We start from the raw sequence: 18,048 nt of genomic DNA on the forward strand, positions 1-18,048 counted from the left end.
GAATTGCCTCGAGCCTTAACCGCCTCCATTTTTTTTTTCCCTCGACTCATGTAATCGCACTCGCCTTGATTCTGAGTGGCCCGAGTCACTTACGTGATCCAAAACCGGGTAACTTTTTCTTTTTTCTTTTTTTTGTCAAGTCCCAAAGTTTTGAACTCGAATAGAGTCGGATGCCCCGACTCGAGTCGTCTCCAAATTTTTCGCACGACTCATGTCACCGTGCTCGACTTGATTCTAAGTGCCCCGAGCCGTGTACATGATCCAAAAGCGGTTAACTTTTTCTTTTTGGTTAACGCCCAAAGTTTTCAACCCGACCCGCCTCGGCAACCTCGACTCGAAGCGCCTCGAGAATTAATGGCCTCCAATGTTTTTGCACGACTCATGCCACCGTCGACTTTTCGCTCGAATCATGTCACCCAGGGCACCTCGATGCTACGTGACCCGAGCCCTGTGCGCGATCCAAAACTGGGTAACGTTTTTTTTTTTAAACTCCCAAAATTTCATTCTTTTTTGCCTTACGAGGCCTATCATGATCTCTTTTTATAAAGAAAATTCTCAAATCGGATCGTTTCGGCTACCCTACCTCGAATCCGGCTAGCTAGGCGTAACGCCTCGAGTCGGCTCGGCAATACGTGAACTGAAACTTGTGCGTGATCCAAAAGCGGGTAACTTGTTTTTTTTTTTTTTTTGGTAATGCCCAAAATTTAGCGCTTTTCGCTGTACAGGGCCTCTCATGATTTTTTTTGTTTTTTGTTTTTTTTTCCCCTCGTCAACCCACTCTGGCGACCCAGTCGGGTCGCCCGAGGCTGGGGCGACGGAGATGGGTTGACCTAGTCGGGTGACCCAAGTTGGGTCGACCCAGGCGTGCGATCCTGGCTGGGGACAGCAAGTCGATTCTATAAGTTTGCTAGCCAGGTCGGCTCACCAAGTCATCTAACCATGTGGTCTTTGCCAAATCAAGAATTGACTCTTTAAGTCCACTCACAGCTCGTCAAGCCGGCTCACCAAGATGACTTACCATCTCGCCTCACCAGGTTGCCCCACCAGGTCGCCTCTTCTTTAAGACCGCTCACCATGTCGGCTCCCCAAGTCACCTCACCGAGTCGACTATTCAGGTTGCCTCACCAAGTCGACCCCTTAAGTTCGCTCACCAAGTCAGCTAACCAAGTCAAATCACCTAGTCATTTTACCACCTTGCCCCAGCAGGTGTGCTCGCCAAGTCGCCCCGCCGAGTTGCTTCTCTAAGCCCACTCACCATGTCAGCTAACCAAGTTGATTGTTCAAGTACGTTGCCAAGTCAACTCTTTAAGTTCGCTCACCAGGTCAGCCCGCCCAAGTCGCCTCTTTAAGTTCGTTCGCCAGGTCGGCCCGCCCAAGTCGCATCAGTGGGCTAACTCGCCGAGTCACCTCACGAAGTTGACTCTTTAAGTGCGCTCACCAAGTCAGCTCACCAAGTCGACTCACCATCTCACCTTGATAAGTTGGCTTGCCGAGTTACCCCACCAAGTTGTCACCTCCTTAAGCCCGCTCACCGTGTCAGCTCGTCAGGTCGGCTCACCAAGTCGACTAATCAAGTAGGCCCACCAAGTCACCTCAAGGATAGCTCCTCAGCATGAGTCGCCTCACCATGTTGACTGAATGAGTCACCTCACCATGTTGACTCTTTGAGCCCGCTCGCCGGGTCGCCTCACCAAGTCGACTCGAGTACGTTGCCAAGTCGACTCTTTAAGTTCGCTCGCCAGGTTGACTCGCCAAGTCAGCTCACCATGTCATCTCAACGAATCAACTCGCCGAGTCACCTCACCACGTCGGCTCTCTAATACCACTCGCCAAGTCGCCCCACCAACTCGCCCCGTTAGGCCCACTCACCACATCGCCCCGTTAGGCCCACTCTCACCAAGTGGACTCTTTAAGTCTGCTCATAAAGTCGAGCCACCAAGTACTCTCACCAAGTCGACTCTTTAAGTTCTTTCATCGAGTCACCCAACCAAGTACTCTCACCAAGTCAACTCTTTAGGTCCGTTCATCAAGTCACCCCGCAAAGTCGACCCTCTAAGTTCGTTCATCGAGTCACCCGACCAAGTCGACTGTTTAAGTCCTTTCATCAAGTCACCCCGCCAAGCCGACTCTTTAAGTCCGTTCATCAAGTCACCAGAACAACTACTCTCACCAAGTCAACTCTGTAAGTCCGTTCATCAAGTCGACCCACCAAGTACTCCCACCAAGTCGACTCTTTAAGTCCGTTCATCAGTTCACCCCGCCAAGTACTCTCACCAAGTCAACTCTTTAGGTCCGTTCATCAAGTCGACCCTTTAAGTCCGTTCATCAAGTCGCCCCGCCGAGTTGCTTCTCTAGGCCCACTCACCATGTCAGCTCACCAAGTCGGTTGTTCAAGTACGTTGCCAAGTGAACTCTTTAAGTTCGCTCGCCAGGTCAGCCCGCCCAAGTCACCTCTTTAAGTTCGTTCGCCAGGTCGGCCCGCCCAATTGGCATCAGCGAGCTAACTCGTCGAGTCACCTCACGAAGTTGACTCTTTAAGTGCACTCACCAAGTCAGCTCACCAAGTCGACTCACCATCTCGCCTCGATAAGTTGGCTGGCCGAGTTACCCCACCAAGTCGTCGCCTCTTTAAGCCCGCTCACCGTGTCAGCTCGTCAGGTCGGCTCACCAAGTCGACTAATCAAGTAGGCCCACCAAGTTGCCTCAAGGATAGCTCCTCACCATGAGTCACCTCACCATGTTGACTCAATAAGTGGCCTCACCATGTTGACTCTTTAAGCCCGCTCGCCGGGTCGCCTCACCAAGTCGACTCGAGTACGTTGCCAAGTTGACTCTTTAAGTTCTCTCGCTGGGTCGACTCGCCAAGTCAGCTCACCATGTCATCTCAACGAACCAACTCGCCGAGTCGCCTCACCACGTCGGCTCTCTAATACCACTCGCCAAGTCACCCCACCAACTCGCCCCGTTAGGCCCACTCAGCACATTGCCCCGTTAGGCCCACTCTCACCAAGTGGACTCTTTAAGTCTGCTCAGAAAGTCGAGCCACCAAGTACTCTCACCAAGTCGACTCTTTAAGTCCTTTCATCGAGTCAACCCACCAAGTACTCTCACCAAGTCAACTCTTTAGGTCCGGTCGTCAGGTCACCCCGCAAAGTCGACCCTCTAAGTTCGTTCATCGAGTCACCCGACCAAGTCGACTGTTTAAGTCCTTTCATCAAGTCAACCCGCCAAGCCGACTCTTTAAGTCTGTTCATCAAGCCACCACAACAACTACTCTCACCAAGTCGACTCTATAAGTCCGTTCATCAAGTTGGCCCACCAAGTACTCCCACCAAGTCAACTCTTTAAGTCCGTTCATCAGTTCACCCCGCCAAGTACTCTCACCAAGTCAACTCTTTAGGTCCGTTCATCAAGTCACCCCGCCAAGTCGACCCTTTAAGAACGTTCATCAAGTCGCCCTGCCGAGTTGCTTCTCTAAGCCCACTCACCATGTCAGCTCACCAAGTCGATTGTTCAAGTGCGTTGCCAAGTCAACTCTTTAAGTTCGCTCGCCAGGTCAGCCCACCCAAGTCGCCTCTTTAAGTTCGTTCGCCAGGTTGGCCCGCCCAAGTCGCATCAGCGGGCTAACTCGCCGAGTCACCTCACAAAGTTGACTCTTTAAGTGCGCTCACCAAGTCAGCTCACCAAGTCGACTCACCATCTAGCCTCGATAAGTTGGCTTTCCGAGTTACCCCACCAAGTCATCGCCTCTTTAAGCCCGCTCACCGTGTCAGCTCGTCAGGTCGGCTCACCAAGTTGACTAATCAAGTAGGCCCACCAAGTCGCCTCAAGGATAGCTCCTCACCATGAGTCGCCTCACCATGTTGACTCAATGAGTCGCCTCACCATGTTGACTCAATGAGTCGCCTCACCATGTTGACTCTTTGAGCTCGCTCGCCGGGTCGCCTCACCAAGTCGACTCGAGTACGTTGCCAAGTCGACTCTTTAAGTTCGCTCGCCGGGTCGACTCGCCAAGTCAGCTCACCATGTCATCTCAACGAACCAACTCGCCGAGTCGCCTCACCACGTCGGCTCTCTAATACCACTCGCCAAGTCACCCCACCAACTCGCCCCGTTAGGCCCACTCACCACATCGCCCCGTTAGGCCCACTCTAACCAAGTGGACTCTTTAAGTCTGCTCATAAAGTCGAGCCACCAAGTACTCTCACCAAGTCGACTCTTTAAGTCCTTTCATCGAGTCACCCCACCAAGTACTCTCACCAAGTCAACTCTTTAGGTCCGTTCATAGAGTCACCCCACCAAGTCGACCCTTCAAGTGCGTTCATCAAGTCACCCCACCAAGTCGACTCTTTAAGTTCATTCATCAAGTCACCCCGCCAGGTCAGCCCACAAATTACTCTCTCCAAGTCGACTCTTTAAGTTCATTCATCAAGTCGCCCTGCCAGGTCGGCCCACCAAGTACTCTTACCAAGTCGACCCTTTAAGTTCGGTCATCAACTCACCCCGCCAGGTTGGCCCACCAAGTACTCTCACAAAGTTGACTCTTTAGGTTCGTTCATCAATTCACCCCGCCAGCTCGGCCCACCAAGTTCTCTCACCAAGTCGACTCTTTAAGTTCGTTCATCAAGTCACCCCACCAGTTCGACCCACCAAGTACTCTCACAAAGTCGACTCTCTAAGTTCGTTCATCAAGTCACCTTGCCAGGTCAGCCCACCAAGTACTCTCACCAAGTCACCCCGCTAGTTCGACCCACCAAGTCGGCCCACCAAGTCGACTCTTTAAGTCCGTTCATCAAGTCACGTGACCAGGTCAGCCCACCGGGTACTCTCACCAAGTCGTCTCTTTAAGTTTGTTCATCAAGTCACCCGGCCAGGTCAGCCCACCAAGTACTCTCACCAAGTCAACTCTCTAAGTCCGTTCATCAAGTCACCCCGCCAGGTCGGCCCACCAAGTCGAATCTTTAAGTCCGTTCATCAAGTCACCCCACCAAGTACTCTAACCAAGTCGATTCTTTGAGTGCATTCATCAAGTCACCCGACCAACTACTCTCACCAAGTCGACTCTTTTACTATGTTCATCAAGTCACCCCACCAAGCACTCTCACCACGTCAACTCTTTAGGTCCGTTCATAAAGTCACCCCACCAAGTTGACCCTTCAAGTGCGTTCATCAAGTCACCCCACCAAGTACTCTCACCAATTCGACTCTTTAAGTCTTTTCATCAAGTCACCACACCAAGTACTCTCACCAAGTCAACTCTTTAGGACCGTTCATCAAGTCACCTCGCCAAGTCGACCCTTGAAGTCCGTTCATCAAGTCACCCCACCAAGTACTCCCACCAAGTCGACTCTTTAAGTCAGTTCATGAAGTCACCCAACCAGGTCGGCCCACCAAGGACTCTCACCAAGTCGACTCTCTAAGTCTGTTCATCAGGTCACCGCACCGAGTACTCTCACCAAGTCAACTCTTTAGGTCCGTTCATCAGGTCACCCCGCAAAGTCGACCCTCTAAGTTCGTTCATCGAGTCACCCGACCAAGTCGACTGTTTAAGTCCTTTCATCAAGTCACCCCGCCAAGCCAACTCTTTAAGTCCGTTCATCAAGTCACCAGAACAACTACTCTCACCAAGTTGACTCCGTTCATCAAGTCGGCCCACCAAGTACTCCCACCAAGTCGACTCTTTAAGTCCGTTCATCAGTTCACCCCGCCAAGTACTCTCACCAAGTCAACTCTTTAGGTCCGTTCATCAAGTCACCCCGCCAAGTCGACCCTTTAAGTCCGTTCATCAAGTCGCCCCCCCCGAGTTGCTTATCTAAGCCCACTCACCAAGTCAGCTCACCAAGTCGATTGTTCAAGTGCGTTGCCAAGTCAACTCTTTAAGTTCGCTCGCCAGGTCAGCCCGCCCAAGTCGCCTCTTTAAGTTCGTTCGCCAGGTCAGCCCGCCCAAGTCGCATCAGCGGGCTAACTCGCCGAGTCACCTCACGAAGTTGACTCTTTAAGTGCGCTCACCAAGTCAGCTCACCAAGTTGACTCACCATCTCGCCTCGATAAGTTGGCTTGCCGAGTTACCCCACCAAGTCGTCCCCTCTTTAAGCCCGCTCACCGTGTCAGCTCGTCAGGTCGGCTCACCAAGCCGACTAATCAAGTAGGCCCACCAAGTCGCCTCAAGGATAGCTCCTCACCATGAGTCGCCTCACCATGTTGACTCAATGAGTCGCCTCACCATGTTGACTCTTTGAGCCCGCTCGCCGGGTCGCCTCACTAAGTCGGCTCGAGTACGTTGCCAAGTCGACTCTTTAAGTTCGCTCGCCGGGTCGACTCGCCAAGTCAGCTCACCATGTCATCTCAATGAACCAACTCGCCGAGTCGCCTCACCACGTCGGCTCTCTAATACCACTCGCCAAGTCGCCCCACCAACTTGCCCTGTTAGGCCCACTCACCACATCGCCCTGTTAGGCCCACTCTCACCAAGTGGACTCTTTAAGTCTGCTCATAAAGTCGAGCCACCAAGTACTCTCACCAAGTCGACTCTTTAAGTCCTTTCATCGAGTCACCCCACCAAGTCAACTCTTTAGGTCCATTCATAGAGTCACCCCACCAAGTCGACCCTTCAAGTGCGTTCATCAAGTCACCCCACCAAGTCAACTCTTTAAGTTCATTCATCAAGTCACCCCGCCAGGTCAGCCCACAAATTACTCTCACCAAGTCGACTCTTTAAGTTCGTTCATCAAGTCACCCCGCCAGGTCGGCCCACCGAGTGGACTCTTTAAGTTCGTTCATGAAGTCACTCTGCCAAGTTGGCCCACCAGGTCGACTCTTTAAGTTCGTTCATCAAGTCACCCCGCCAGGTCAGCCCACCAACTACTCTCACCAAGTCGACTCTTTAAGTTTGCTCACCAAGTCACCCCGCCAGGTCGGCCCACCAAGTACTCTCACCAGGTCGACTCTTTAGGTTTGTTCATCAGGTCACCCCACCGAGTACTCTCACCAAGTCGACTCTTTAAGTTCGTTCATCAAGTCGCCCCGCCAGGTTGGCCCACCAAGTACTCTCACCAAGTCGACCCTTTAAGTTCGGTCATCAACTCACCCTGCCAGGTCGGCCCACCAAGTACTCTCACAAAGTCGACTCTTTAGGTTCGTTCATCAATTCACCCCGCCAGCTCGGCCCACCAAGTTCTCTCACCAGGTTGACTCTTTAAGTTCGTTCATCAAGTCACCCTGCCAGTTTGACCCACCAAGTACTCTCACAAAGTCGACTCTCTAAATTCGTTCATCAAGTCACCCTGCCAGGTCAGCCCACCAAGTACTCTCACCAAGTCACCCCACTAGTTTGACCCACCAATTCGACCCTTTAAGTTCGTTCATCAAGTCACCCGGCCAAGTCGGCCCACCAAGTCGACTCTTTAAGTCCGTTCATCAAGTCACGTGACCAGGTCAGCCCACCGGGTACTCTCACCAAGTCATCTCTTTAAGTTTGTTCATCAAGTCACCCGGCCAGGTCGGCCCACCAAGTACTCTAACCAAGTCGACTCTCTAAGTCTGTTCATCAAGTCACCCTGCCAGGTCGGCCCACCAAGTCAAATCTTTAAGTTCGTTCATCAAGTCACCCCACCAAGTACTCTAACCAAGTCGATTCTTCGAGTGCGTTCATCAAGTCACCTGACCAACTACTCTCACCAAGTCGACTCTTTAACTATGTTCATCAAGTCAGCCCACCAAGCACTCTCACCACGTCAACTCTTTAGGTCCGTTCATAAAGTCACCCCACCAAGTCGACCCTTCAAGTGCGTTCATCAAGTCACCCCACCAAGTACTCTCACCAATTTGACTCTTTAAGTCTTTTCATCAAGTCACCACACCAAGTACTCTCACCAAGTCAAATCTTTAGGACCGTTCATCAAGTCACCTCGCCAAGTCGACCCTTGAAGTCCGTTCATCAAGTCACCCCACCAAGTACTCCCACCAAGTCGACTCTTTAAGTCAGTTCACAAAGTCACCCAACCAGGTCGGCCCACCAAGGACACTCACCAAGTCGACTCTCTAAGTCTGTTCATCAGGTCACCCCACCGATTACTCTCACCAAGTCAACTCTTTAGGTCCGTTCATCAGGTCACCCCGCAAAGTCGACCCTCTAAGTTCGTTCATTGAGTCACCCGACCAAGTCGACTGTTTAAGTCCTTTCATCAAGTCACCCCACCAAGCCGACTCTTTAAGTCCGTTCATCAAGTCACTAGAACAACTACTCTCACCAAGTCAACTCTTTAAGTGCGCTCACCAAGTCAGCTCACCAAGTCGACTCACCATCTCGCCTCGATAACTTGGCTTGCCGAGTTACCCCACCAAGTCATCCCCTCTTTAAGCCCGCTCACCGTGTCAGCTCGTCAGGTCGGCTCACCAAGTCGACTAATCAAGTAGGCCCACCAAGTCGCCTCAAGTATAGCTCCTCACCATGAGTCGCCTCACCATGTTGACTCAATGAGTCGCCTCACCATGTTGACTCTTTGAGCCCGCTCGCCGGGTCGCCTCACCAAGTCGGGTCGAGTACGTTGCCAAGTCGACTCTTTAAGTTCGCTCGTCGGGTTGACTCGCCAAGTCAGCTCACCATGTCATCTCAACGAACCAACTCGCCGAGTCGCCTCACCACATCGGCTCTCTAATACCACTCGCCAAGTCGCCCCACCAACTCGCCCCATTAGGCCCACTCACCACATCGCCCCGTTAGGCCCACTCTCACCAAGTGGACTCTTTAAGTTTGCTCATAAAGTCGAGCCACCAAGTACTCTCACCAAGTCGACTCTTTAAGTCCTTTCATCGAGTCACCCCACCAAGTCAACTCTTTAGGTCCGTTCATAGAGTCACCCCACCAAGTCGACCCTTCAAGTGCGTTCATCAAGTCACCCCACCAAGTCGACTCTTTAAGTTCATTCATCAAGTCACCCTGCCAGGTCAGCCCACAAATTACTCTCACCAAGTCAACTCTTTAAGTTCGTTCATCAAGTCACCCCGCCAGGTCGGCCCACCAAGTGGACTCTTTAAGTTCGTTCATGAAGTCACTCTGCCAAATCGGCCCACCAGGTTGACTCTTTAAGTTCGTTCATCAAGTCACCCCGCCAGGTCAGCCCACCAACTACTCTCACCAAGTCGACTCTTTAAGTTTGCTCACCAAGTCACCCCGCCAGGTCGACCCACCAAGTACTCTCACCAGGTCGACTCTTTAGGTTTGTTCATTAGGTCACCCCACCGAGTACTCTCACCAAGTCGACTCTTTAAGTTCGTTCATCAAGTCGCCCCGCCAGGTCGGCCCACCAAGTACTCTCACCAAGTCGACCCTTTAAGTTCGGTCATCAACTCACCCCGCCAGGTCGGCCCACCAAGTACTCTCACAAAGTTGACTCTTTAGGTTCGTTCATCAATTCACCCCGCCAGCTCGGCCCACCAAGTTCTCTCACCAAGTTGACTCTTTAAGTTCGTTCATCAAGTCACCCCGCCAGTTCGACCCACCAAGTACTCTCACAAAGTCGACTCTCTAAGTTCGTTCATCAAGTCACCCTGCCAGGTCAGCCCACCAAGTAGTCTCACCAAGTCACCCCACTAGTTCGACCCACCAAGTTGACCCTTTAAGTTCGTTCATCAAGTCACCCGGCCAAGTCGGCCCACCAAGTCGACTCTTTAAGTCCGTTCATCAAGTCACGTGACCAGGTCAGCCCACCGGGTACTCTCACCAAGTCGACTCTTTAAGTTTGTTCATCAAGTCACCTGGCCAGGTCGGCCCACCAAGTACTCTCACCAAGTCGACTCTCTAAGTCCGTTCATCAAGTCACCCCGCCAGGTCGGCCCACCAAGTTGAATCTTTAAGTCCGTTCATCAAGTCACCCCACCAAGTACTCTAACCAAGTCGATTCTTCGAGTGCGTTCATCAAGTCACCCGACCAACTACTCTAACCAAGTCGACTCTTTAACTATGTTCATCAAGTCACCCCACCAAGCACTCTCACCACGTCAACTCTTTAGGTCCGTTCATAAAGTCACCCCACCAAGTCGACCCTTCAAGTGCGTTCATCAAGTCACCCCACCAAGTACTCTCACCAATTCGACTCTTTAATTCTTTTCATCAAGTCACCACACCAAGTACTCTCACCAAGTCAACTCTTTAGGACCGTTCATCAAGTCACCTCGCCAAGTCGACCCTTGAAGTCTGTTCATCAAGTCACCCCACCAAGTACTCCCACCAAGTCGACTCTTTAAGTCAGTTCACGAAGTCACCCAACTAGGTCGGCCCACCAAGGACTCTCACCAAGTCGACTCTCTAAGTCTGTTCATCAGGTCACCCCACCGAGTACTCTCACCAAGTCAACTCTTTAGGTCCGTTCATCAGGTCACCCCGCAAAGTCGACCCTCTAAGTTCGTTCATTGAGTCACCCGACCAAGTCGACTGTTTAAGTCCTTTCATCAAGTCACCCCACCAAGCCGACTCTTTAAGTCCGTTCATCAAGTCACTAGAACAACTACTCTCACCAAGTCGACTCTATAAGTCCGTTCATCAAGTCGGCCCACCAAGTACTCCCACCAAGTCGACTCTTTAAGTCCATTCATCAGTTCACCCCGCCAAGTACTCTCACCAAGTCAACTCTTTAGGTCCGTTCATCAAGTCACCCCGCCAAGTCGATCCTTTAAGTCCGTTCATCAAGTCGCCCCGCCGAGTTGCTTCTCTAAGCCCATTCACCATGTCAGCTCACCAAGTCGATTGTTCAAGTGCGTTGCCAAGTCAACTCTTTAAGTTCGCTCGCCAGGTCAGCCCGCCCAAGTCGCCTCTTTAAGTTCGTTCACCAGGTCGGCCCGCCCAAGTCGCATCAGCGGGCTAACTCGCCGAGTCACCTCACGAAGTTGACTCTTTAAGTGCGCTCACCAAGTTAGCCCACCAAGTCGTCGCCTCTTTAAGCCCGCTCATCGTGTCAGCTCATCAGGTCGGCTCACCAAGTCGACTAATCAAGTAGGCCCACCAAGTCACCTCAAGGATAGCTCCTCACCATGAGTCGCCTCACCATGTTGACTCAATGAGTCGCCTCACCATGTTGACTCTTTGAGCCCGCTCGTCAGGTCGCCTCACCAAGTCGTCTCGAGTACGTTGCCAAGTCGACTCTTTAAGTTCGCTCGCCGGGTCGACTCGCCAAGTCAGCTCACCATGTCATCTCAACGAACCAACTTGCCGAGTCGCCTCACCACGTCGACTCTCTAATACCACTCCCCAAGTCGCCCCACCAACTCGCCCCGTTAGGCCCACTCACCACATCGCCCCGTTAGGCCCACTCTCACCAAGTGGACTCTTTAAGTCTACTCATAAAGTCGAGCCACCAAGTACTCTCACCAAGTGGACTCTTTAAGTCCTTTCATCGAGTCACCCCACCAAGTCAACTCTTTAGGTCCGTTCATAGAGTCACCCCACCAAGTCGACCCTTCAAGTGCGTTCATCAAGTCACCCCACCAAGTCGACTCTTTAAGTTCATTCATCAAGTCACCTCGCCAGGTCAGCCCACAAATTACTCTCACCAAGTCGACTCTTTAAGTTCGTTCATCAAGTCACCCCGCCAGGTCGGCCCACCGAGTGGACTCTTTAAGTTCGTTCATGAAGTCACTCTGCCAAGTCGGCCCACCAGGTCGACTCTTTAAGTTCGTTCATCAAGTCACCCCGCCAGGTCAGCCCACCAACTACTCTCACCAAGTCGACTCTTTAAGTTCTCTCACCAAGTCACCCCGCCAGGTCGGCCCACCAAGTACTCTCACCAGGTCGACTCTTTAGGTTTGTTCATCAGGTCACCCCACTGAGTACTCTCACCAAGTCGACTCTTTAAGTTCGTTCATCAAGTCGCCCCGCCAGGTCGGCCCACCAAGTACTCTCACCAAGTCGACCCTTTAAGTTCGGTCATCAACTCACCCTGCCAGGTCGGCCCACCAAGTACTCTCACAAAGTCGACTCTTTAGGTTCGTTCATCAATTCACCTCGCCAGCTCGACCCACCAAGTTCTCTCACCAGGTCGACTCTTTAAGTTTGTTCATCAAGTCACCCCGCCAGTTCGACCCACCAAGTACTCTCACAAAGTCGACTCTCTAAGTTCGTTCATCAAGTCACCCTGCCAGGTCAGCCCACCAAGTACTCTCACCAAGTCACCCCGCTAGTTCAACCCACCAAGTCGACCCTTTAAGTTCGTTCATCAAGTCACCCGGCCAAGTCGTCCCACCAAGTCGACTCTTTAAGTCCGTTCATCAAGTCACGTGACCAGGTCAGCCCACCGGGTACTCTCACCAAGTCGACTCTTTAAGTTTGTTCATCAAGTCACCCGACCAGGTCGGCCCACCAAGTACTCTAACCAAGTCAACTCTCTAAGTCCATTCATCAAGTCACCCTGCCAGGTCGGCCCACCAAGTCAAATCTTTAAGTTCGTTCATCAAGTCACCCCACCAAGTACTCTAACCAAGTCGATTCTTCGAGTGCGTTCATCAAGTCACCTGACCAACTACTCTCACCAAGTCGACTCTTTAACTATGTTCATCAAGTCACCCCACCAAGCACTCTCACCACGTCAACTCTTTAGGTCCATTCATAAAGTCACCCCACCAAGTCGACCCTTCAAGTGCGTTCATCAAGTCACCCCACCAAGTACTCTCACCAAGTCGACTCTTTAAGTCCGTTCATCAAGTCACGTGACCAGGTCAGCCCACCGGGTACTCTCACCAAGTCGTCTCTTTAAGTTTGTTCATCAAGTCACCCGGCCAGGTCGGCCCACCAAGTACTCTAACCAAGTCGACTCTCTAAGTCCGTTCATCAAGTCACCCTGCCAGGTCGGCCCACCAAGTCAAATCTTTAAGTTCGTTCATCAAGTCACCCCACCAAGTACTCTAACCAAGTCGATTCTTCGAGTGCGTTCATCAAGTCACCTGACCAACTACTCTCACCAAGTCGACTCTTTAACTATGTTCATCAAGTCACCCCACCAAGCACTCTCACCACGTCAACTCTTTAGGTCCGTTCATAAAGTCACCCCACCAAGTCGACCCTTCAAGTGCGTTCATCAAGTCACCCCACCAAGTACTCTCACCATTTCGACTCTTTAAGTCTTTTCATCAAGTCACCACACCAAGTACTCTCACCAAGTCAACTCTTTAGGACCGTTCATCAAGTCACCTCGCCAAGTCGACCCTTGAAGTCCATTCATCAAGTCACCCCACCAAGTACTCCCACCAAGTCGACTCTTTAAGTCAGTTCACGAAGTCACCCAACCAGGTCGGCCCACCAAGGACTCTCACCAAGTCGACTCTCTAAGTCTGTTCATCAGGTCACCCCACCGAGTACTCTCACCAAGTCAACTCTTTAGGTCCGTTCATCAGGTCACCCCGCAAAGTCGACCCTCTAAGTTCGTTCATCGAGTCACCCGACCAAGTCGACTGTTTAAGTCCTTTCATCAAGTCACCCCGCCAAGCCGACTCTTTAAGTCCGTTCATCAAGTCACCAGAACAACTACTCTCACCAAGTCAACTCTATAAGTCCGTTCATCAAGTCGGCCCACCAAGTACTCCCACCAAGTCGACTCTTTAAGTCCGTTCATCAGTTCACCCCGCCAAGTACTCTCACCAAGTCAACTCTTTAGTTCCGTTCATCAAGTCACCCCGCCAAGTCGACCCTTTAAATCCGTTCATCAAGTTTCCCCCCCCGAGTTGCTTCTCTAAGCCCACTCACCATGTCAGCTCACCAAGTCGATTGTTCAAGTGCGTTGCCAAGTCAACTCTTTAAGTTCGCTCGCCAGGTCAGCTTGCCCAAGTTGCCTCTTTAAGTTCGTTCGCCAGGTCGGCCCGCCCAAGTCGCATCAGCGGGCTAACTCGCCGAGTCACCTCACGAAGTTGACTCTTTAAGTGCGCTCACCAAGTCAGCTCACCAAGTCGACTCACCATCTTGCCTTGATAAGTTGGCTTGCCGAGTTACCCCACCAAGTCATCCCCTCTTTAAGCCCGCTCACCGTGTCAGCTCGTCAGGTCGGCTCACCAAGTCGACTAATCAAGTAGGCCCACCAAGTCGCCTCAAGTATAGCTCCTCACCATGAGTCGCCTCACCATGTTGACTCAATGAGTCGCCTCACCATGTTGACTCTTTGAGCCCGCTCGCCGGGTCGCCTCACCAAGTCAGCTCGAGTACGTTGCCAAGTCGACTCTTTAAGTTCGCTCGCCGGGTTGACTCGCCAAGTCAGCTCACCATGTCATCTCAACGAACCAACTCGCCGAGTCGCCTCACCACATCGGCTCTCTAATACCACTCGCTAAGTCGCCCCACCAACTCGCCCCATTAGGCCCACTCACCACATCGCCCCGTTAGGCCCACTCTCACCAAGTGGACTCTTTAAGTTTGCTCATAAAGTCGAGCCACCAAGTACTCTCACCAAGTCGACTCTTTAAGTCCTTTCATCGAGTCACCCCACCAAGTCAACTCTTTAGGTCCGTTCATAGAGTCACCCCACCAAGTCGACCCTTCAAGTGCGTTCATCAAGTCACCCCACCAAGTCGACTCTTTAAGTTCATTCATCAAGTCACCCTGCCAGGTCAGCCCACAAATTACTCTCACCAAGTCGACTCTTTAAGTTCGTTCATCAAGTCACCCCGCTAGGTCGGCCCACCAAGTGGACTCTTTAAGTTCGTTCATGAAGTCACTCTGCCAAATCGGCCCACCAGGTTGACTCTTTAAGTTCGTTCATCAAGTCACCCCGCCAGGTCAGCCCACCAACTACTCTCACCAAGTCGACTCTTTAAGTTTGCTCACCAAGTCACCCCGCCAGGTCGACCCACCAAGTACTCTCACCAGGTCGACTCTTTAGGTTTGTTCATCAGGTCACCCCACCGAGTACTCTCACCAAGTCGACTCTTTAAGTTCGTTCATCAAGTCGCCCCACCAGGTCGGCCCACCAAGTACTCTCACCAAGTCGACCCTTTAAGTTCGGTCATCAACTCACCCTGCCAGGTCGGCCCACCAAGTACTCTCACAAAGTCGACTCTTTAGGTTCGTTCATCAATTCACCCCGCCAGCTCGGCCCACCAAGTTCTCTCACCAAGTCGACTCTTTAAGTTCGTTCATCAAGTCACCCCGCCAGTTCGACCCACCAAGTACTCTCACAAAGTCGACTCTCTAAGTTCGTTCATCAAGTCACCCTGCCAGGTCAGCCCACCAAGTAGTCTCACCAAGTCACCCCGCTAGTTTGACCCACCAAGTTGACCCTTTAAGTTCGTTCATCAAGTCACCCGGCCAAGTCGGCCCACCAAGTCGACTCTTTAAGTCCGTTCATCAAGTCACGTGACCAGGTCAGCCCACCGGGTACTCTCACCAAGTCGACTCTTTAAGTTTGTTCATCAAGTCACCTGGCCAGGTCGGTCCACCAAGTACTCTCACCAAGTCGACTCTCTAAGTCCGTTCATCAAGTCACCCCGCCAGGTCGGCCCACCAAGTTGAATCTTTAAGTCCGTTCATCAAGTCACCCCACCAAGTACTCTAACCAAGTCGATTCTTCGAGTGCGTTCATCAAGTCACCCGACCAACTACTCTAACCAAGTCGACTCTTTAACTATGTTCATCAAGTCACCCCACCAAGCACTCTCACCACGTCAACTCTTTAGGTCCATTCATAAAGTCACCCCACCAAGTCGACCCTTCAAGTGCATTCATCAAGTCACCCCACCAAGTACTCTCACCAATTCAACTCTTTAATTCTTTTCATCAAGTCACCACACCAAGTACTCTCACCAAGTCAACTCTTTAGGACCGTTCATCAGGTCACCTCGCCAAGTCGACCCTTGAAGTCTGTTCATCAAGTCACCCCACCAAGTACTCCCACCAAGTCGACTCTTTAAGTCAGTTCACGAAGTCACCCAACTAGGTCGGCCCACCAAGGACTCTCACCAAGTCGACTCTCTAAGTCTGTTCATCAGGTCACCCCACCGAGTACTCTCACCAAGTCAACTCTTTAGGTCCGTTCATCAGGTCACCCCGCAAATTCGACCCTCTAAGTTCGTTCATTGAGTCACCCGACCAAGTCGACTGTTTAAGTCCTTTCATCAAGTCACCCCACCAAGCCGACTCTTTAAGTCCGTTCATCAAGTCACTAGAACAACTACTCTCACCAAGTCGACTCTATAAGTCCGTTCATCAAGTCGGCCCACCAAGTACTCCCACCAAGTCGACTCTTTAAGTCCGTTCATCAGTTCACCCTGCCAAGTACTCTCACCAAGTCAACTCTTTAGGTCCGTTCATCAAGTCACCCCGCCAAGTCGACCCTTTAAGTCCGTTCATCAAGTCGCCCCGTCGAGTTGCTTCTCTAAGCCCATTCACCATGTCAGCTCACCAAGTCGATTGTTCAAGTGCGTTGCCAAGTCAACTCTTTAAGTTCGCTCGCCAGGTCAGCCCGCCCAAGTCGCCTCTTTAAGTTCGTTCACCAGGTCGGCCCGCCCAAGTTGCATCAGCGGGCTAACTCGCCGAGTCACCTCACGAAGTTGACTCTTTAAGTGCGCTCACCAAGTTAGCCCACCAAGTCGTCGCCTCTTTAAGCCCGCTCACCGTGTCAGCTCGTCAGGTCGGCTCACCAAGTCGACTAATCAAGTAGGCCCACCAAGTCACCTCAAGGATAGCTCCTCACCATGAGTCTCCTCACCATGTTGACTCAATGAGTTGCCTCACCATGTTGACTCTTTGAGCCCGCTCGTCAGGTCGCCTCACCAAGTCGTCTCGAGTACGTTGCCAAGTCGACTCTTTAAGTTCGCTCGCCGGGTCGACTCGCCAAGTTAGCTCACCATGTCATCTCAACGAACCAACTTGCCGAGTCGCCTCACCACGTCGACTCTCTAATACCACTCCCCAAGTCGCCCCACCAACTCGCCCCGTTAGGCCCACTCACCACATCGCCCCGTTAGGCCCACTCTCACCAAGTGGACTCTTTAAGTCTGCTCATAAAGTCGAGCCACCAAGTACTCTCACCAAGTGGACTCTTTAAGTCCTTTCATCGAGTCACCCCACCAAGTCAACTCTTTAGGTCCGTTCATAGAGTCACCCCACCAAGTCGACCCTTCAAGTGCGTTCATCAAGTCACCCCACCAAGTCGACTCTTTAAGTTCATTCATCAAGTCACCTCGCCAGGTCAGCCCACAAATTACTCTCACCAAGTCGACTCTTTAAGTTCGTTCATCAAGTCACCCCGCCAGGTCGGCCCACCGAGTGGACTCTTTAAGTTCGTTCATGAAGTCACTCTGCCAAGTCGGCCCACCAGGTCGACTCTTTAAGTTCGTTCATCAAGTCACCCCGCCAGGTCAGCCCACCAACTACTCTCACCAAGTCGACTCTTTAAGTTCTCTCACCAAGTCACCCCGCCAGGTCGGCCCACCAAGTACTCTCACCAGGTCGACTCTTTAGGTTTGTTCATCAGGTCACCCCACTGAGTACTCTCACCAAGTCGACTCTTTAAGTTCGTTCATCAAGTCGCCCCGCCAGGTCGGCCCACCAAGTACTCTCACCAAGTCGACCCTTTAAGTTCGGTCATCAACTCACCCTGCCAGGTCGGCCCACCAAGTACTCTCACAAAGTTGACTCTTTAGGTTCGTTCATCAATTCACCTCGCCAGCTCAACCCACCAAGTTCTCTCACCAGGTCGACTCTTTAAGTTCGTTCATCAAGTCACCCCGCCAGTTTGACCCACCAAGTACTCTCACAAAGTCAACTCTCTAAGTTCGTTCATCAAGTCACCCTGCCAGGTCAGCCCACCAAGTACTCTCACCAAGTCACCCCGCTAGTTCGACCCACCAAGTCGACCCTTTAAGTTCGTTCATCAAGTCACCCGGCCAAGTCGGCCCACCAAGTCGACTCTTTAAGTCCGTTCATCAAGTCACGTGACCAGGTCAGCCCACCGGGTACTCTCACCAAGTCGACTCTTTAAGTTTTTTCATCAAGTCACCCGGCCAGGTCGGCCCACCAAGTACTCTCACCAAGTCGACTCTCTAAGTCCGTTCATCAAGTCACCCCGCCAG

Source organism: Cupressus sempervirens, chromosome 2 (genome assembly GCF_028749045.1).
Source record: "Cupressus sempervirens isolate cs-2001-9-10 chromosome 2, ASM2874904v1, whole genome shotgun sequence".
NCBI classification, from domain to species: Eukaryota; Viridiplantae; Streptophyta; class Pinopsida; order Cupressales; family Cupressaceae; genus Cupressus; species Cupressus sempervirens.